The 22439-nt window shown below is 46.7% G+C and overlaps 1 non-coding gene across 1 annotated transcript; it reads left to right on the top strand.

The window, feature by feature from the left end:
• The first annotated feature begins 17443 nt into the window (after positions 1-17443).
• TRNAC-ACA lies at positions 17444-17515 on the top strand. The gene has a single exon. It is a non-coding gene; the product is annotated as a tRNA-Cys (tRNA).
• The last annotated feature ends 4924 nt before the right edge of the window (positions 17516-22439 follow it).

Here is a 22439-nt window from a genome sequence, read left to right as displayed (position 1 = left end):
AGTGGTTTGGATTTGACTCTTTTACCCCCGAGGGCTGGGGTTCAATCCCTGGTCGGGGAACTAAGATCCCACAAGCCAAGCAGCCAAGAAACACAAAAAATAGAGACAGACACCTGGGTGCCAGCTCCTGAGTCTTTAAGGATTTCTGCAGTAAGACTCACCTCATGCCTTGTTAGCTTCTCCCTGCTGCTTTCTAGGGGCTTTAGATTTAGCTTGCTTTCTCTCTCAGCTGCTCTGCTCACCTCCCGTGATCTCTTTGTCCTTGTGGATTCATACCTTTTACTTTTCTTTTGCTGACATTTTAGCAGAGTCATAGAAGGAAACACACACACACACACACAAAAAATCATAGTCTCAATTCCCACATTTAACTAGTCTACGTACTTTGTGCCAGCCACTCCAAAATTGCCATTGATAAAATTTTAAAATAACAAGTTCTGATTCACCATGAGTGTGAGTCAGCCTGAGTTCACTGCCAGGCCAAGCAAGGAAAATCTGATCCAACACAGAGGGATTCGATCCTATGGGATGAGATCTTCAGGTTAACTGTCAAAAAATAAGTCAGAGACAACTGGCCTCAGTCTTGCAGGGTTCATCGCTTGTAAGGATCTGGCAAGCCAGCTTCAGGAGCTTGTGACCTGTGCACACACTTCCTGAACTGACCAGACAGGGCCCCGTGCTCAGACAGCCCCACGCTTGGTTTAAAATTTCACGATCATCATCCTGAAATCCCAAAGCAAAGGACCCCGCATTTTCATTTTGCCTGGGCTCCACAAGGCATGTTGGCAGTCCTGGATATGCATGGGGTATAGGAACCCCGTGAAGACAGTCTTGCCAACCAAAGGCAAGCAGCAAGATAAAGGTACAAACAATGCCGCTCACAGGAAGGAAGATTGTCTGATTCAGACAATTCACTATCTTGTCAGTTCATAACTGACCACTAGTGGCGCTCGGCTCAGGCCAGTGACCGAACCTCCACTTCCACTTTTAGCTTCTTAGAAACTACCTTGGCCCCGCGGTTCATTAGGTTGGATGCAAATAAGACATCTGGTCCCTTGCAGAGAGAAAACAGTCACAAATTCACCATCAGAGCGGTTTCTCTACTAACTCTGATCAGTTTTCTAAGAAGCAGTCGCTTTGGCTTCCTTTTCTGTGGACTAACCCCTTGTCATCTATTGTCTGTCTAGATTTCTCACACTCTCCAGACAGAATCATCCACAGGCACATCCTTAGGCATATTCTGGGCCTAAGGCCCAGAAAAAATTGTCTCCATTGCTGCTCAATATCAAGTCCCCTCTTCCTTACTTAGAGAAAAGCAGCGTGTGTGTGTGTGGCAGCGACGTGCCCAACCCAAAACTTTATGTTCCAGCCTCTCTGCGGGTATAGCCCTGAGCTCCAGTCAGTGGATCTCAAGTAGATAGAGCAATGGATTTTAATCCATTTACTGTGGATTTCCCAGGAATGTTGTGTTTTCTTGGCTTTTGCGTCTCGTCCTCTTTTTTGCTGCCTGTAGCTCTTAAGTGAGCGCTGAAGCCACCACAAATCACTCAGCAAACATTCAGTCACTCAGTATTTGCTGTCTGCCAGGTGCTCCTCTGAACCACGGACAAACAGCAAGAACAAAGCAGATGCGTCTGCCCCGGGATGTGTGCACTCTCATGGACCACCCCGCAACTCAAAGGAAAGCAGCTAGGCTTGCTTGGGCCTCAGCTTTAACATTCTAAGCAGCTGAACTAAAGACAGGAACTTACCTGAGGAAAAGGAACTCTATTCAACCCCTAGCTAATTGGTAAAGAAATATTAGAAATAGCTTTGAATGTAGAAATTAGAGTTGTGATTTACTTTGGACATGTGATATGTGGTTTATTCTGGAACCACAGTTTAAAATAGAACTGGGAGCTCTCTGAAGATCCAGGGATTAGGACTTGGCACTTTCACTGCTAGGGGCCAGGGTTCGATCCCTGGTTGAACTAGGAACCCACAAGCCACATGGTGTGGCCAAAAACCAAAATTTAATTAAATTAAATGTTTAAATATATACACGCCTAAATATTTATAATTTATGTATGGGGGGTTGCTTCCCAGGTGGTGATAGTGGTAAAAAAGAATCTGCCTGTCAATGCAGGAGACAGAAGTGGGTTCCATTCGTGGGTCAGGAAGATGCCCTGGAGGAAGGCATGGCAACCCACTCCAGTATCCTTGCCCGGAGAATCCCATGGACAGAGAAGGCTGGCGGGCTATAGTCCATGGGGTCACAAAGAGATGGACACGACTGAAGTGACTTAGCAGGCATGCGTGTGTGTGTGCGCTCATTAGTCAAGTTGTGTCTGACTCTGTGACACCATGGACTGGAGCCTGCCAAGCTCCTTTGCGCATGGAATTTTCCAGGCAAGAGTACTGGAGTGGGTTGCCATGCCCTCCTCCAGGGGATCTTCCCCATCCAGGGATCAAATCCACGTCTCCTATGTCTCCTGCTTTGCAGGCGGATTCTTTACCACTAACACCACCTGGGAAGCTCATGTATGTGTGCATATAATATACATACATACATACTTTGGGAGAGAAAGAAAAATAAGCAAAGCAAATGTGGGGAAAAGTGCTATGAATCTGAGTGAAAGATATACAGGTGTTTGTTTTATTATTCTCTCAGTTTTTCTCCGTAAGAAGGGAAAGGAAAGCTGATTTGCTTGGATCATATAGGAGGGCTCCTGACATTCCAATGAAGGGTTTTTTTTTTTAAATTAAGGTAAACCCGTCAGTCTACATGGGGAGGGGAATGCTTGAGCTCCAGCCCCCTTGGGCCCACTCCTCTCCACTTTGTAGAGGAGTTTGCCAGTCCTGTTGGGAGAAGTACCTGCTCCGGAGCAAGCCTTACAATCCAGAGCTGGCCAGGCTGCCCCTGGAGACAGGCCCCTTCCAAACTCCGGAGCAGCTGTTGGCGCCTGCCAGCCAGGGAAGGGTTACAAGCTGGGGGCAGTTGGTCTGAGAGCGCCCTGGGGCCCGCGGTCCAGCCGGCGCCAGGGTCATGTGGGTGCAGATGGAGATGCCCCCGCGTCCACCTGCTCACAGCTCCACTCACCACACATAACCCGACACTCACGTCATGCTGGTTGGCAACAGCAAGCCGCCCACTGTGGAATGCGTGTCTCTCAGAGCCAAAGAGGCACCATGATGTAATGTGGGGTGAGAGAAGCGGGCTGCGGAACAGGATTTCAGGACAGTCCCACATGTGCTAGAGACAACGGAGGGATGGAGTAGGGGGGAGACAGGAGGGGAAAGAGGGAGGGGGAAAGGCAGGGAGGAAGGAAAAGGGCTTCCCGCCGCGCTCAGTGAAAGTCGCTCAGTCGTGTCCGGCTCTTTGTGACCCCGTGGACTGTATGGTCCATGGGATTCTCCAGGTCAGAATACTGGAATGGGTATCCATTCCCTTCTCCAGGGATCTCCCAACCCAGGGATCAATCCTGGGTCTCCTGCATTGCAAGTGGATTCTTTCCCAGCTGAGCCACAAGGAAAGCCCAAGAATACTGGAGTGGGTAGCCTATCCCTTCTCCAGCGGATCTTCCCAACCCAGGGATCGAACCCAGGTCTCCTGCGTTGCAGCCGGATTCTTTACTGAGCCACAAGAGAAGCCTCCAGGTGGCACTAGCGGTAAAGACTCTGCCTGCCAACGCAGGCGCCACAAGGGACACAGGTTCCCTCCCTGGGTCGGGCAGAGCCCCAGAGAAGGCAGTGGCAACCCACTCCTGTGTTCTCGCCTGGAAACTCCCGTGGACGGAGGAGCCTGGTGGACTACAGTCCACGGGGTCGCATGAGTCGGACACGACTGAACACAACACACAAGGAAGGAAAGGAAAGAGAAAATAAAAAAAGCAAAAAAAAATGCCTTTTTTTGTATATCTCTTGTATATCTACTTCTTAAGTATATCCACACACATAGAAACATCCAAAAAGAAGCACATTAGCACTGGTCATCCAGGCCTTTCCTGGTGGCCCAGTGGTTAAGACACTTGCTGATTTAAATCTTCAAGTTCACAAAACAATTTGGAATTTACCTTTCCAAAGGTAAATTTGTCTTACCTTTCCAAAATGTAAGAGACCTTTCAATGCAGGGGGTACAAGTTTGATTCCTGGATGGGGAGCTAGGACCCCACAGGCCTCATGGTCAAAGGACCAAACCAGAGATCAGAAGCAATATTATAACAAAATCCATGAACACTATTTAAAAATTTATTAAAAATAGAAAGAAAAAGCTGTTATTCTCAAGGTATTTGAAGGTAAAGGTTAAAGCTAATATTTTTTTACCCTACTTTTTCTTGTCTATTGTATAAATTTTCTTAATTAGCTTATCTTAATTTGCATTTTTTCTAATGAAGAAAAATTAAGGAAAGAATTATTTTTTAATATGTATTTATTTGTTTATTTGGCTGCTCCAGGTCTTAGTTACAGCATGTGGGATCTGATTTCCTGACCAAGGATTTGGACATTACTGGTGGCTCAGCTGGTAAAGAATCCACCCGCAATGCAGGAGACGTGGGTTCGATCCCTGGGTTGGGAAGATCCCCTGGAGAAGGGACAGGCTACCCACCCCAGTATTCTGGCATAGAGAATTCCATGGACTGTGCAGTCCATGGGGTCTCAAAGAGTCGGACACGACTGAGCGCCTTTCACTTTCCCTTTTCCTTTCCTGCATTGGGAGCGTGGAGTCTTAGCCACCATGGAAGTCCCAGTAAAGACTATTTAATGGGGAGGGGGTTCTCCCCTCAAAGAAAAAGGGCTGCAAAGAGCGGTTGAGGGCAAAGGTCCGCACACTATTGTGGGTGGGGCGGCAGGCTACTGGGACTCCTGTTTCTGTAAGGAAAGCTGTGTCTGATCTCAGCCTCCCCCTTGCACTGACATCATCATGACTGCCCTTGTGCAACAGCCAGCAGAGACAGAGACTGCGGCCCGCAAAGCCAGAAGTGTTTCCTGCCCAGCCCTTTCCAGAAGGAGTCTGCCAATCAACCCCTGGTCTTGGCTGTTGCTGTTCAGTCGCTCAATCGTGCCCGACTCTTTGCGACCCCATGGACTGCAGCACGCCAGGCCTCCCAGACCGTCACGATATCCCAGAGTTTACTCAAACTCATGTCCATCGAGTCAGTGATGCCGTCCAGCCATCTCATCCTCTGTCGTCCCCTTCTCCTCCTGCCCGCAATCCCTCCCAGCATCAGGGTCTTTTCTTTCCAATGAGTCAGCTCTTCACATCAGGTGGCCAAAGTTCTGGAGTTTCAGCTTCAACATCAGTCCTTCCAATGAACACCCAGGACTGATCTCCTTTAGGATGGACTGGTTGGATCTCCTTGCAGTCCAAGGAGTCTTCTATCCAAGAGAGTCTTCTCCAACACCACACTGCAAAGACATCAATCCTTTGGCACTCAGCTTTCTTTATGGCCCAAACTTCACATCCATACATGACTACTGGAAAAACCATAGCTTTGACTAGATGGACCTTTGTTGGCAAAGTAAAGTTCTCTGCTTTTTAATACTCTGTCTAGGTTGGTCATAGCTTTTCTTCCAAGGAGCAAGCATCATTTTTTTTATTTCATGGCTGCAATCACCATCTGCAGTGATTTTGGAGCTAAAGAAAATAAAGTATCACTGTTTCCACTGTTTCCCCATCTATTTGTCCTGAAGTAATAGAACTGAAGAAGGACTTCATAGGGCCTGGACTCCATCTCAGGCCTGTCCATGCTGACCACACATGGCCACCTCTCCAATGGACTCTGAACCCTGTGTTTAGTGTCTATGGAAACGACAACAGAAGGATAAGACCCCCTCCAGACAGGGGAACCTTGAAGATCATATCCGGGTTACTCCTCGCCTAAGAGAGCACATACACTAATCACCCCTTCCTCCAGACAGGCCATAAATTTTCCATACCTATCAGAGTGTAACCTCGGGCTTTATTGATTATTGGCTAATTGTTTAACTGTCTGAGCACATGGCACACAAGTGATGGGGTTATTGGGACTGTATTTACCCTTCCTTAGTTTATGTAAGTCTCAAGGGATTTGGGCTGGTGGGTTTGGACACGTACACATGGGGTATAAAAGGTTTTCACAAATGCTGATTGGGGTCCTTGGATAAGAGGAGACTCTGCCTTGGGCCCGCCGGCGTAATAACCTGCACTCCACGATCTGCATTGTCCTTCTGAGTGAGTTTGTTTCCCGGAATGCGTGGCTAAAACAGAACCAGATGCCATGGTATTTGCTTTGTGAATGTTGGGTTTTAATCCAGTTTTTTCACTCTCCTCTTTCACCTTCATCAAGAGATTCTTTAATTCCTCTTCATTTTCTTCCATAAGGGTGGTGTCATCTGCGTATCTGAGGTTCTTGATATTTCTCCCAGCAATCTTGATTCCAGCTTGTGTTTCATCCAGCCCGGCATTTCACATGATGTACTCTGCATATAAGTTAAATCCCTGGTCTAGAATCACATTTCCTCTGAAATGGCAGTTGTACAGTCTATGTTAGAACACCAATTTGAAAATTCAGACTCTGAAGAGGAAGGGTAAATTGCAAATTACTCTGTGAACGTGAAGATTTAAGTCAGCAAGTGTCACCTCTTCATAAAGGCCTTCCTCATTCACTCAGTGTCAGTAGCTTCTAACACTGCCCTGTCTCATTCATGTTGATTTTCTTCAAGAATTTGTCCCCATCTGGGTTTCCTTTTTTTTTTTTCTTGTTTGCGTTTTTCTTTTTCAACATAATATAAGAGCCATGAGGACAGCAGTCTTCACGGCCTTTTTTATCACTGTATCCCCAGTGCCTAGAGCATTGCCTGGCACATAGTATGAGCTCAATAAACACTGAAGGAATGAATGAATGAATAAGTGAATCACTATTCAATGGCAAATTTTCATGTCAGAATGAAAGCTATAGAGCCCCAGTCAATGGCAACAAGAATCCAAGTCCAATGAATAAGGAGAGACAGCAATCTATGAACCATCCATTAACACATTTTAAAGATATGAACAGCAAGGCTTAGTAATTCTGTGTGTGTGACTCTCCGATTTTTCAGCTGAATTCAAGACTAATGTGGAGAAGAATGTCTGCCTGAGGGGGAAAACGGCAATAAAATGCAACAGTGTTGGGGTGGGGCAGGGCTGCTATGGTTTCTGTGTCTAGGGCCCAGGTGAAAAGGTGAGAAGATACAGGATAAACACCCAAGAATGCTCCTTGAGAGGGCTGGGAGCAGCCAGTGACTCAAAAGACTGAAGAAGTGGGGTGTGTGCGTGCGTGTGCATGCGTGCTAAGTTGCTTCAGTGGTGTCCGACTCATTGCAGAAGGTCCAAAATGGAATTTCCACCCTTTCTCTTATTCCTGCTGAACCATAAAGCTATCAGGTGGGTCCCAGAAAATTCTCTAAATACACACAGTGAGAAGAATGGGAAGAACTAGAAAATGTGTCCAAGAGGGGCCATGGGACCCCTAGTCCTAGGGAGGGAGGTGGCTCTCCTTTGCTTTACCCCATTTACCCCTCTGAGCCAGTGGGTGCTCAGATACCTGGAGGTGGATCACCAGTTACAGCCATTCCCCAGAAAGGGGTAGGGGATGAGAATCCGCTTCCTTTCTAAGAGGAGTGGACCCTAAGAAGGGGCCTCCATTAGCCAGGCAGAGGAACGGATGGCAGGGTGAGAGAGAGGCTGGAGACTTTGAAAGAGACTAGATTGTGTTGCTTAAGAATATGGAGAAAAGAGATGAAAGAAATGTGAAACCTTCCCCCTTGGAGAGAAAACACATATGACTAATAGGGATTTTTATTGGGTTCTGTCATAGATCAAAACTACCTCCCCGGGATTCACAGGGCTTTTCAGTCTCCCCAAGACATTTTCAGTGGAAGTGACATTATTCATCCATCCTCTGTCACGTTGGATTTGCTTTCAGGGAAATGATAACAAAGTTCCCGCATCAAGGTGGGTGTAGGGTCAAGAACAGAGGCTGCTCACAGAGCCCAGAATAGTTACAAGAATAGCCCATTGTGTTCTGCAGCCCTGGAGCCCTTATCTCCTCCTAGACAAAACGCAGAAAAATGCGCGACCTTGAAAGACAGAAACGCGTTCTCTCTCCCAGGTGAAACCAAAAATCCTTGTCCTGTTTTAGAAACAAATTCACTCCCAGTTGGCAGGCAGACACCAAAGGACAGTTCATTCAAAGGGAAATTAATCCTTTGCACAAACAACCAAGCTTGAATACCCAGACCAGTGTGGACCCACATACCCGCTTAAAATTTCTCCCCTGCTTGGTACAATATGCCCCATTCTCTGAGTGGAACAATCTAATTGTTTGCCTGAAACAACCTGCGTCTCTAATCCCAGAACTCTGTATTTTCCATTAACCATTTCAGTATAGCTTCTTCCCCAGACAAGACGTGCTTCACCTAATTAATTTCACCTGGTGGCTCAGACAGTAAAGAATCTGCCTGCAATGCAGGAGACCTGAGTTCGACCCCTGGGTAGTGACTATATTCCCTGGAGAAGGGAATGGCTACTCACCCCAGTATTCTGGCCTGGAGAATTCCATGGACAGAGGAGCCTGGTGGGCTACAGTCCCTGGGGTCTCAAATGGTTGGACAGGACTAAGCAACAAACAGGCACAGCAATAAAAACAGGAAAAATAAATTTTTTTACCATTTACAATTACATTAAAGACTTAAAATACCTAGAAATAAACCTAACCAAAATCAAATATGTACGACCCCCAACAGAAAACTACAAAATATGACTTAGATAATTAAAGAAAACCTAAATAAGTTGATGGATACATTACACTCATGTTCCATATACTCATTATTGGAAGGATGTCAGTTTTCCCCAGATTGACCAATTGAGTCAATATAATTCCAATCCAAATCCAGCAAAATTTTGTGGAAAGAGACAAGCTCAGTTTAAATTTTATATAGACTTTATTAAAGGTGAAGAGCATCTGTTTTTCAAAAAACATCAAGAAAGTGAAAACACCAGGAGGCCTAAATGGACTTTTCTCCAAAGAAGAAATACAGATAGTCAACAGGCACATGAAAAGATGCTCAACATTGCTAATTTTTAGAGAAATTCAAATCAAAACTACATTAAGGTATCACCTCACGCCAGTCAGAATGGCCATGATCAAAAAGCTTACAAATAATAAATGCTGGAGAGGGTGTGGAGAAAAGGGAATCCTCCTAGCTTGTTGATAGGAAGTAAATTGGTGCAGCCACTATTGAGAACAGAATGGACGTTCCTTTAAAAAGTAACCGTAGAGCTAGCTACCTTATGATCCGGCAATAGCACTCCTGGGCACATATCCAGACAAAGCCATAATTTGAAAAAATACATGCACTCCAAAGTTCATTGCAGCGCCATTTACGATAGTCAAGACATGGAAGCAACTTAGTGCCCGTCAGCAGATGAATGGATAAAGAAGATTAAGATATATATATAATGGAATATTACTCAGTCATAAGAGAGAATGAAACAATGCCATTTGCAGCAACATAGATGGACCTAGACATTATCAAACGAAGTGAAGTTAGAGAAAAACAAATACCCTATGATATCACTTATGTGTGAAATCTAAAATATGATACAAGTGAACTTACTCATAAAACAAACTCACAGACATAGAAAGCAATCTTACAGTTACCAGTGGAGAAGGGGTGCATGAAGTTGGGGGGGATAAATTAAGAACTCGGGGTTAACAGACACACACCGTTGCCGTTCAGTCACTTAGTCACGTCCGATTCTTTGTGACCCCATGGACAGCCGCACACCAGGCTTCCCTGGGCTTCACCATCACCCGGAGTTTGCGCAAACTCAAGTCACTGAGGCGGTGATGCCATCCAGCCATCTCATCCTCTGTCGTCCCCTTCTCCTCCCGCCTTCAATCTCTCCCAGCATCAGGGTCTTTTCCAGTGAGTCAGCTCTTCACATCAGGTGGCCGAAGTATTTGAGCTTCAGTTTCAGCATCAGTCCTTCCGATGAATATTCAGGACTGATTTCCTTTAGTATTGGCTGATTTGATCTTGGAATTAACAGATACATCTTACTATATATAGAAAATAAACAACAAGGAGCTACTTATAGCACAGGAAACTGTATTCAATATCTTACAATAACCTAGAGTCAAAAAAAGACAGATATGTATAACTGAACCACTTTGCTGAAAATAACAGCATTGAAAATCAACTATACTGCAAAAAAAAAGCTCCCATAAAAACTCTGGACCTCAAAGCCCGGGTGAGCTTGCCTGTTTGGCAATGCTCTTGTCACCTCCAATGTCCAGCAGGCGATACGTCCTGAGGGCTGCAGAAGCTTTATATTTGGGGCCCTCTCAGACTCTGCCCTCTGCATCCCTTCCCTTGGCTGATTTTAATCTGTATCCTTTTGCTGTAATAGACCGTGACTCTTAGTATAAGTTTTCAGTGGGTTCTGTGAGTTCTTTCCAGAATTATCTAATTTGAGCGTAGGTTTGGGAACCCCTTCGAATTTGTAGTTGGCATCACTCATGAGAGTGGTTTGTGTGGACTCGACTCTCCAACTTTGTAGTTGGACCCTAAACCTTTGAGGTTGGTGTCAGAACTCTTGGACGATTGACTAAACTCTCCCAATGGTCCTAAATTCCTCAGAGAAAGGTACATGAACACAGAGAGAGGTGAGGTATCAGGGCCAGCGATTAATCTACTTTGAGCCCTTGCTTTTGTACCTGAAGGTGATGATTCATGATGAAGATATCATCAAGGAATGGGGAAAAAAATATCAGAGTAGATTGAAGATCATGATTAGAAGAGAAGCTAAGCCATTCTGCTTCTGGCCTGCTCAGGTTATGCAGTAAAACTTCAGGGAGCCATGCGTGCCCCTGCGCAGTATACAGGGGCAATGAAGGAGGTGCTTGAGAAAGACGGGGGTAATAGCTGATGGCATGTGGGAGTCCGAGTCACGACCCATAGGGCACCCAGGAGTCCAGCCCTGCAGACGGACTTGCAAGGTCTCTCTAGAGTGCCTCCCATGCCTTCCATTTCTTCTTTTCTCTTTCTTTTTTGGTGGAGGGGGAGGGAGGGGGTGCAGCAGGTGGCTTGTGGGCTCTTAGTTTCCCGACCAGGGATTGAACCTGGGGCCACAGCAATGAAAGCACGGAGTTCTAACCACTGTACCACCAGGGAATTCCTTCTCACGTCTTCACACCCTCTCCAAAGCTCTCCACTCCAGGGCTCCGTCTCAGCTTCAAGAGTCCAGAGGCTGGATTTCCCGCACACAAACAAGCTACCTACCAAACATCCGTCTTGCATACTAATTGCTCAGTGTGGCAGGAGACACAGGGTCTCCAGTTGCCCAGGGAAAGGGCCAACCCTTCCTCCGTCCCCTTGGAGCAGCACCACCACATGGCCACTCTCATTGGCTCTTCTGAAGCCTCAGACTCTGCCCCAGGAAACCCCAGGACGGAGAAAGGAGCCGGCTTCCCAGATTCAGAACAGGAAACTCAGTAGAATGAGAAGCAGCTGAGATTCCGAGTACCAGGCTGCGGATGGATGGAGAAATTGAAAAGGAACGCAAGCAGAGCCCCCACAGAGAGCCAGCTGCCAGCTATGGCAAAATTGTCCCCCAAACAAACTCGGGGCACAGGACCCAGAATTCACTTCTAATCTCTGTCTCACCCCCTTGTCATCTTTTCATGTGCCTCGTGCAAGCCTGCCTCATCCCCACACTCACATAGAATTCCCAATGAGACAGAACCTGCTGGAGCTTATAGGATGGGATTAAAGTGGACTTTAATTAAAGTGGACTTGCTATGTGGGAAATATCCTTGCTGCAACCACAGCCTCCGAGAGCTTACAGAGCAGAAAGGTTCATGAGCCAAATGAAGATGCTCAAATCGAATGATGTATTCAATCAATAATAGAAATGCGTGGAGAATCAAGAGGAAAGGGACAAATTTAGGAAACCGTTCAAGCAGGATGAAAGAACCGCATTACCTGAACCTCTGTTGTGTGTGTGTATGTGTGTGTGTGCGTGTGCCTCCAACTCCCATCCTGTCACTCTCCTCCTTCTCTGACACGCCTGCGTTCCCGCTGACCTATGATCAGGGGAACACTGAGCCGAGGGCAGACGAGGACGCCGGAGGACCGAAGGTGCCGGGAGCCCACAGGTGCCCGTCAGAAAAAAGCAGGAGCAAGTAAGCCTCGCCCAGAGCTCTAGCTCTGCAGCGACTTGCTAAGCAACCGTGCCTTTTAATTCCATGTCTTGGGCAGAAAACAAGTGGGACCAAAAATGGGCATCACCCGGTGGTGCCAATTTACAAGCTCATGCATTCTGAGTGCTTTGTGAAACCGCCTCATTGCTTCATAAATATGCACGGTTTCACAGTCCTTTCATGCCTGGCTATAAACATTCATCACACACACTCTACTTCCTTTCTTGAGGCTCCTTGGTGCTCTCCTTACTCTCTCTTACATCCTGGGGTGGAATTTTTCTTAAATAATACAAACATGCGCTGCAGGTCCCTCGGACAGAAGGATGTTCAGCTTGAGCCTCGAGATACAGAAAGCAAAGGGCTGTCACATCTCAGGGCCCCTCGGCCATGACTCAGGCCCCTGCCACCAGATAGAAAGAAACGGAAAATGAAGTCACAGAAACTCACAGGGAGAAGAGGTGGGATGTTACAGGTGACCGGGGACAGATCCAGGAGCAGCAGCTGCGAGAAGGAAAGGCCGGCCACCCAGGAGAACACCCCAGCCTGGGGTAATGACAGGGCTAACTTGGGACAAGCAGTCAGCGTCACTGGAGCTCCAGGAGGTGACAGTCACAGAGAAGGAAGAGTGAGCGAGGGGTCCCGAAGGGGTGATACTGAGCCAGAGATGGGTGAGAATGAGGAGAGGAAAGGGACCCCTCTTGCACTGTCGGTGGAATGTAAACCGATGCAGTCACTATGGAGAACAGCACGGAGATTCTTTTAAAAAAAAAACTAGGAGTAAAACTACCATAAGATCCAGCAATCCCACTCCTGGCCATATACCCCAAGAAAACCACAATTTGAAGAGATACATGTACGCCAATGCTCAAAACAGCACTATTTACGACAGCCAGAACCCAGAAGCCCCTGAGATGTCCATTAACAGGTAAATGGATAAAGCACATGTGGCACGTATGTCCGAGGGAATATTACTCAGCCGTGAAAAAGGAGATATTTGCGACAGTTGTCGTGAGATGGAGGAACCTAGAGCCTGTCACACAGTGTGAAGTAACCCAGAAAGAGAAAGACAAATGTGGTATATTAATGCACAAATGTGGAATCTAGAAAAACAGCACTGAGGAAGCTGTTTACAGGGAAGGGGTGGAGATGCAGACGTAGAGAGCGGACCTGTGGACGCAGCGAGGGAAGGAGAGACAAGCCGAGAACGCAGCAGTGAGATGCTTACACGGCCGCGTGTGAGACAGGCAGCCGGTGGGGAGCTGCCGTACAACACGGGGGCCAGCCTGGGGCTCAGTTATGACCCGGGGTGGGGGGGGGGCAGAGACTCAGGAGCGAGGGTGTGTAAATATAAATACATGTACAATTATGGCTGGGTCCATTGCTGTGCAACAGAAACCAACACATCGTAAAGCAACTACCCTCCAATTTAAAAAATAAGTTTAAAAATGGGGAGAGATGCAGGCCGAGAGCCCCCAGAGCAACAAGTGACAGTGGGCGGGGTGGGGGGCAGCACCCTGCAAACACCCTTTGGAATTCAGCAACAGGCTCCGGGTCTGATGACAGACAGGACCCCGGGGACTTCCCTGGGGCCTGGGGTTAAGCTTCCATGCCTCCAGTGCAGGGGGCAGGGCTTCAGTCCCTCGTGGGGGACCTAAAACCCCACATGCCGCGCAGTGCAGCAAAAACATAAAGTGAAAAGAAAAACACCAAATGTAGTTTCAATCGTATGCATACTTAAATGATATTTTTAAATTATATTAAATTAAAAAAAAAAAACAAAACAGGATTCCATTACTGCAGGGGTCATAATCCTCCAGGGAAAAGAGTAGGGATTCTCTTGTCAGAATCTGCTGCTGATGAGCAGGACAGAAACCTTATCAAGGACAGTGGGGCTGTGGCAAAGACTAGGATGCTGAAATTGCATATGCCTCTCCTTTAAAATATGGTTCCTCTAAACCAGACCCGTAACATCAAGTAATTCCAGGATGACTGAACTCCTGGAGTCCGGGAGCTGTGGAGGAAGCAAAGATCAAAGGTTTAAAGAGCCTGGCTTTGGGTCCCAACTCTGACACTTATCAGTTATGACCGTGGACTGGTCATTTCGCTTCCTTGAGCCTCTGTTTTCCCCTTCCATAATATGTGGACAATAATGTTTGCTGATCAGATCTCTGAGGATTTTATGAAAATGAAATGGTGAAAAAAACCATTGCCAGATTTTACCAGTTACTACCAGTGATTTGCTGTGAGATCAGAAAAAAAAAAATGAGTGAGCCTTCCTGGGGTCTCAGGTTTGTCTTATGAGAGAGGGAAAGATCACTAACCACCTCTCCGCTGTTCAAGAGACAAACAAAAATAATAGCCTCGGGCCCCTCGGAAGACCGCGCTGTGAGCGCTCCCCGCTGGATTTCTGGGCAGAGGTTGCTCTCGGGAGGCTCACGTTCATTAAGCTCCGGGTGGGGGCCCTCAGGGGAGAGACTCGGTGAGTCAGGAGGGTCAGCCCTGGGCTGGGCTCCCGAGGTTCCCAGACCCCAGGTCCAACAGGATCTGAGTCTCCAGGCATCACTGTCTGGGTGTCCCAGACCACCAGTCCCTGGCTTCCTGCTCAGCCCCTGGGACACCCGGAAATGAGGCAATTCCCACGGGCCCAGGTGGAAAGGGCTGATGAGACCTCATCCAGAGGCTTCAGAGGAGGAGACATCGGAAGCAGCTTGGATGCACCAGCGTCACAGGGAGGGACGGTCACAGCCCCGGGCCTCCAGACTGGACTCGGGGATGGTCCCTGCTCCCCCGAAGGTCAGTGAGTGCACAGGTGACCCTCACAGGTGACCCCCACCTCTTCTCCTGGGCTTCCCATCGCCCCACTTACCCTCAAGCGCCCACTTAGCATTAATAACAAGCCTTGAATCTAGATCTTCCTTGATTGACAGTAAGGTTAGTCCCAGTGAACCAAGCATAAGTTGAAAATATCATTAGTTGAAATGCATTTAATACACCCAACCTACTGAACATCATAGCTTTAGGCCGCTCTGCCTCAGAGGTGCTAAGAACACTTCCATTAGCCTACATTTAAGGGAGATCATCTAACACAGAGTCTGTTTTCTACTAGGGTGTTGAATAGCTCCTGTGGTTTATGGAATATTGTACTGAAAGTAAACACCAGAATGATTGTCTCGGTCCAGTATGGCTGTAAGTGTATCGGTTGTTTTGTGATCACCGCCCCTACTCAGAATCACGAGAAAGATCTTACAGCATGCTGAGAGGCTGGAAAAGATCAAAACTCAAAACTAACAGTGTGGTTTCTACTGAATGTGTATTGCTGTTGTATCATCATAAAGTTCAAGAGACTTAAGTTGAATCATCGAAAGTCAGGGACCATCTGTATTTACTGTCTGCCAAACACGCTGACAAGGGCTTCAAATGCATCATCTTGTTAAGTCCCCATGGCAACCCTAATGGTAGGTACCACCATGCAGAAGGAAAATCTGAGTGAAGTTAAATCGCTTGCCCCGGGTCACAAAAGGACTAAGGGCAGGCTGCTGCTGCTTCTGCTAAGTCACCTCAGTCGTGTCCGACTCTGTGCGACCCCATAGACAGCAGCCCACCAGCGTCTGCCATCCCTGGGATTCTCCAGGCAAGAACACTGGAGTGGGTTGCCATTTCCTTCTCCAATGCATGAAAGTGAAAAGGGAAAGTGAAGTCGCTCAGTCGTGTCTGACTCTTTTCGACCCCATGGACTGCAGCGCACCAGGCTCCTCCGTCCATGGGATTTTCCAGGCAAGAGGACTGGAGTGGGGTGCCATCTGGATCTGGCCAATCCCAAATCCCATGCTCTTAACTTCTAGGCAATAGCCTTTCCAGGACCAAGCCAGCAGCCTCAGGCTCCAGCGAAGGACTGAAGAAGCTCTTCTAAAAAGCAGTGAACGGTCACCTATTCGGTGGTGCATTTGCAATGGTTGGGAGATGGGGGGGGACTGTGGGAAGAGTGCTGTAGAATCTTCCTGTCCCCCAGCTGTTCTAGGCCAATCAGATGTCCGCCATGACTCCACAGAGCTGGGTTTTCCACGTGATACTTTCAAAGTCTGCACGTCCTCCTGGCCTCAGAACTGTATGTGGTCCAATGACATCTCATCAGTGAGGCAGCCCTTAGTCTTGGTTCTTAAGTTACATACTTATCTTCTACTCACTTATATAAAAAAATATTTTCTAAAAAAAACTAGTTCAAGCAAGTGCTGATTCTGTTCTTTGGACATATATATCAACCAGAAAGTCCAATAAGGAGGACAGTGATGTTCGCTCCTGCGCAAGGCTGGAGACCTCCCCTAGGAAGGCTTCTCTCTGACACCCTCGCACTCAGACTAGAAGGAAAATGTCTGGTTCTCAGGGGCTTTCCCCTCCAGCAAATCATGACATTCCCCTCCTCACCCTCCCAAATCACTTTCAGACGCTCCCACCAAATGTCTGGTCCCTTCTGGATCAGCCTCAACACAGAGTCTGACAAATGGGGGACCAGGAGCCTCCTCACCTCTGTCCTTCCCACCAGCAGCTAACTGGCACAAGAGCCAAACCCACTCAGGCTGCTTAGTCAGAGTGTCTCAGACTCTAAGCAAACCAGGAGTCAACTGTGGATCCTGTGAAAATGCTGGTGGGCTGGGAGGACCAGACTCTGCCTTTCTCAGGAGCACCCAGAGATGCCACAGGCGTGCAGGCTCTCTTTGGTGGCCAGATGCTGGAGACCAGCGCCCACAGTTTGTGAACATCGGTTCCTTCTGGCCAGGAGGGAAAAGAAAATGAAGCAAAATGAAGGCAAGCAAGGCCCCTGCTGCTGCTGCTAAGTCACTTCAGTCGTGTCCGACTCTGTGTGACCGCATAGACGGTAGCCCACCAGACTCCCCTGTCCCTGGGATTCTCCAGGCAAGAACACCAGAGTGGGTTGCCATTTCCTTCTCCAGCGCATGAAAGTGAAAAGTGAAAGTGAAGTCGCTCAGTCATGTCCGACTCTTAGCGACCTCATGGACTGCCTACCAGGCTCCTCTGTCCATGGGATTTTCCAGGCAAGAGTACTGGAGTGGGGTGCCATTGCCTTCTCCAAAGGCCCCTCCAAGAACCACCAGTTTTCTTCTTCCCCCCAAAAAGGAAATGGTGGAAAGTCCAGCAAGACTGGGAGCTCTCTGAATGGTAACCAAATCAGAGGTCGCACGCCAATATTTTTATTGCAGCTTCATGATTCTTCACCACGGACTTCCCTGGTGGCTCAGACGGTAAAGCGTCTGCCTACAATGCGGGAGACCCAGGTTCAATCCCTGGGTTGGGAAGATCCCCTGCAGAAGGGAATGGCAACGCACTCCAGTACTCTTGCCTGGAAAATTCCATGGATGGAGGAGCCTGGTAGGCTACAGTCCATGGGGTTGCAAACAGTCAGATATGACTGAGTGACTTCACTTCATGCCTCTAGATTCCAAATTGCTTTAATCTAAAGGCACTTTAAGACAAGTACTATTGGTAACTGTAAAAGAGAAGCAACCTAAATATCCCTCAGCAGGAGACTTTGTAAAAGGAATGTCCATAATATATCTTTGGGGGAAAAGTGGACCATACTTAATTACTAACATGGAAAGATCTCCAAGATACGTGGTTTAAAAAGTAAAACAAGATTCAGAACAATGGACATGGCTTGCTGCCATTTGTATATTTTAAAAGAAAAGGAGTATATATATATTGATCATCTAAACAATGACTAACCATGGAAAAATCCACAACTGCGTGGTAGATTTGATGAAGAGAGGTGAGTGACTGGAGACTTATAAGCAAGAGGATGGGAGGACTTATTTTCACTGTAGTCCCTTCTGAATTTTGTACCATAGCAACCTATTTCCATTCAAAAAGAAAACAGAAATTAAAATTGAAAGGCAATCCCCTTGTTCTCACTGTACCTCCATCCGCCCCAAAATTCAATGAAATTGATTCACTCAACATTTTCATTTACCCTCTTGGTGAGTCCCCCACTGAGTCAACTCTTGGAAAGGGATCAGAGTAGCTCTGCCTTGTGTCACTGCTGGGAGACCCCGAAAGGTGTGTCCTCAGAGGCTGGATGCTCTTGGGGTCCTGATTTCCCTTATGGAGTCCAAGAGATCGTCCACTGAGGGCAGGAACTGCCAATCGAGTGCTCTGGAAGTGGAAGACCTGCTGCACCCCTGGGTCACCCTTGAAGGCTGGAGGCTGGGCGAAGGGGGAAAGTCCAGGATCCTCCTATAACTGGGGGCTGAGCTGGAATCTATGTCTGAAGACTTCAGGTGGGAGAACAATGACTTCCCTTGAAAGGTCTTCTTGTAAGGAGCTCATACTAAACTTAGGATGTGTTCTGTTCTCCCGAGTTATTTGTAGCTTAGGTATCTGGCTTAGGCTGCCTGAATTAATGGGTTTTACTATTCTTCTCTGGGTTTCCCTGGTGGCTCAGTCAGTAAAGAATCTGCCTGCAATCTGGGAGACCTGGGTTTGATCCCTGGGTTGGGTTGATCCCCCTGGAGGAGGGCATGGCACCCCACTCCAGTATTCTTGCCTGGAGAATCCCCATGGACAGAGGAGCCTGGCAGGCTGTGGTCCATGGCGTCACAAAGAGTCAGACACAGATGAGCAGCTAAGCACATCACAGCACTCTTTTTCTCTATAACTTCTCGTGAAGTTCTTTCTTAGCTGCTGTTAGTTGCTTTCTTTCCTGAGGCTGTGATTCCTACCCAATGAAGAAGGGATGACATCAGTTCCTGTCTCTGTGGTCACCCAGGTTCAAACATGAGGTCATCATTTGGGACCTCAAGCAGGTTGCTCACCTCTCAAATGAGGTCAGGGTAGGGGAGCCCCCAGTCTGGAGAACAGCCCAGAGCAGACGTTCAACAAATATTTGTTTCCTCCATCATAATATCTCTTCTGCCCTCCACCAGTACCCAGGATTATTATAAGCACCTCGTTCTTTTCAAAGTACCTCTGTCTTTACCATCTGTGAATCCCAAAACCCAGCCAAGAGCTGTTCTTTGCACTTTGCAGATGAGCCCATAGGACCCAGCTTTCTCCAAGTGACTTGCCAGGATCACATCACCAAGTGTGGAGGAACGGGAACCAGACCCACATCTGGTAGGTCAATGAGTGTGATAATCTCTAGGTCCATCCTTGTTGCTGGAATTATTTCATTCTTTTTTTGTGGCTGAGTAATATTGGATGGGAATTTTTTATGTTAAAGTATGATCCCATTAATTCAGCTAAAGGAGTATCTGTGAAATTCAGGGGAGAGAGGAAGGGAACAGACCTCAAGCTGGATACAGAGAGACCCAAGGATATTCCAAGAGGATAATATAGAATTTGTGAAAACTTAGACATTTGCAATAACATGGTATGCTTGTAGAAGTAAGTCGTTGAGATTTGCTAAAGGGTAAATGGAAAGCAGGGTAGCATGGAGGTGTTTCACAGAGAACATCTGAAAGATAAAAAATTTAGACATTGTCTTAAGAGGGACAGGAGACACTTAGCACACATGGTGTGACATCACACAATGACATCACACAATGACATCATCACACAAAGCCGGACTGTGACATCACGGGATTGGTGTGGGATTTGCAGAGCAGTTTGCTACTAAGAGAAGTGACTTTTCAGTTGTTCAGTTAAGTCATTCAGTCGTGTCTAAATCTTTGTGGCCCCATGGACTGCAGCACACCAGGCCTCCCTGTCTGTCACCAACTCCCAGAGTTTACTCAAACCCATTGAGTCGGTGATGCCATCGACCATGTCATCCTCTGTCGTCCCCTTCTCCTCCCGCCTTCAATCTTTCCCAGCATCAGGTTCAAATGAGTCAGTTTTTCACATCAGGTGGCCAAAGTATTGGAGTTTCAGCTTCAACATCAGTCCTTCCCATGAATATTCAGGACTGATTTCCTTTAGGATGGATTGGTTGGATCTCCTCACAGTCCAAGGAACTCTCAAGCATCTTCTCCAACACCACAGTTAAAAAGCATCAATTCTTCAGCGCTCAGCTTTCATTATAGTCCAACTCTCACATGCATACAAGACTACTGGAAAAACTGTAGCCTTGACCAGATGGATCTTTGTTGGCAAAGTAATGTCTCTGCTTTTTAATATGCTGTCTAGGTTGGTCATAATTTTTCTTCCAAGGAGTAAGCATCTTTTTATTTCATGGCTGCAGTCACAATCTGCAGTGATTTTGGAGCCCAAAAAAATAAAGTCTGACACTGTTTCCCCTGTTTCCCTATCTATTTGCCATGAAGTGATGGGACCAGATGCCATGATCTAAGTTTTCTGAATGTTGAGCTTTAAGCCAACTTTTTCACTCTCCTCTTTCACTTTCATCAAGAGTCTCTTTAGTTCTTCTTCACTTTCTGCCATAAGGATGGTGTCATATGCATATCTGAGGTTATTTCTATTTCTCCCAGCAATCTTGATTCCAGCGTGTGCTTCATCCAGCCCAGCATTTCTCATGATGTACTCTGCATATAAGTTAAATAAGCAGGGTGACCATATACAGCCTTGACATACTGCTTTTCCTATTTGGAACCAGTCTGCTGTTCCATGTCCAGTTCTAACTGTTGCTTCCTGACCTGCATACAGATTTCTCAAGAGGCAGGTCAAGTGGTCTGGTATTTCCATCTCTTTCAGAATTTTCCACAGTTTACTGTGATCCACACAGTCAAAGGCTTTGGCATAGTCAATAAAGCAGAAATAGATGTTTTTCTGGAACTCTCTTTGGTCTCTGGTTCCTCTGCCTTTTCGAAATCCATCTTGAACATCTGGAAGTTCACAGTTCACCTGTTGCTGAAGCCTGGCTTGGAGAATTTTGAGCGTGTGAGATGAGTGCAATTGTGCAGAAGTTTGAGCATTCTTTGGCATTGCCTTTCTTTGGGATTGGAATGAAACCTGACCTTTTCCAGTCCTGTGGCCACTGCTGAGTTTTCCAGATTTGCTGGCATATCAAGTGTAGCACTTTCACAGTGTCATCTCTCGGGATTTGAAATAGCTCAACTGGAATTCCATCACCTCCACTAGCTTTGTTCGTAGTGATGCTTCCTAAGGCCCACTTGACTTCACATTCCAGGATGTCTGGCTCTAGCTGAGTGATCACACCATCGTGGTTATCTGGGTCGTGAAGATCTTTTTTGTACAGTTCTTCTGTGTATTCTTGCCACCTCTTCTTAATATCTTCTGCTTCTGTTAGGTCCCTACCATTTCTCTCCTTTATTGAGCCCATCTTTGCATGAAATGTTCCCTTGGTATCTCTAATTTTCTTGAAAAGATCTCTAGTCTTTCCCATTCTATTGTTTTCCTCTATTTCTTTTCACTGAGGAAGGCTTTCTTACCTCTCCTGGCTATTCTTTGGAACTCTGCAGTCAAATGGGAATATCTTTCCTTTTCTCCTTTGCCTTTCACTTCTCTTCTTTTCACAGCTATTTGTAAGGCCTCCTCAGACAGCCATTTTACTTTTTTGCATTTCTTTTTCTTGGGAATGGTCTAGATCCCTGTCTCCTGTGTAATGTCATGAACCTCTGCCCATAGTTCATCAGGCACTCTGTCTATTAGATCTAGTCCCTTAAATCTATTTCTCACTTCCACTGTATAATCGTTAGGGATTTGATTTAGGTCATAACTGAATGGTCTAGTGGTTTCCCCTACTTTCTTCAATTTAAGTCTGAATTTGGCAGTAAGGAGTTCATGATCTGAGCCACAGTCAGCTCCTGGTCTTGTTTTTGCTGACTGTATAAAGCTTCTCCACCTTTGGCTGCAAATAATATAATCAGTCTGATTTCTGTGTTGGCCGTCTGGTGATGTCCATGTGTAGAGTCTTCTCTTGTGTTGTTGGAAGAGGTTGTTTGCTATGACCAGTGTGTTTTCTTGGCAAAACTCTATTAGCCTTTGCCTTGCTTCATTCTGTACTCCAAGGCCAAATTTACCTGTTACTCCAGGTGTTTCTTGACTTCCTACTTTTGCATTCCAGTCCCCTTTAATGGAAAGGACATCTTTTTTTGGTGTTAGTTCTAGGTCTTACATTACTGGTCAAGGCATAGACTTGGATTACCATGATATTGAATGGTTTGCCTTGGAAATGAACAGACATCATCCTGTCATTTCTGAGACTGCATCCAAGTACTGAATTTCAGACTCTTTTGTTGACCACGATGGCTACTCCCTTTCTTCTAAGGGATTCCTGCCCACAGTAGTAGATATAATGGTCATCTG

Source organism: Cervus canadensis, chromosome 11 (genome assembly GCF_019320065.1).
Source record: "Cervus canadensis isolate Bull #8, Minnesota chromosome 11, ASM1932006v1, whole genome shotgun sequence".
NCBI classification, from domain to species: Eukaryota; Metazoa; Chordata; class Mammalia; order Artiodactyla; family Cervidae; genus Cervus; species Cervus canadensis.
Note: the sequence above shows the minus strand (reverse complement) of the source record. Positions and strands in the feature narration are given on the sequence as shown.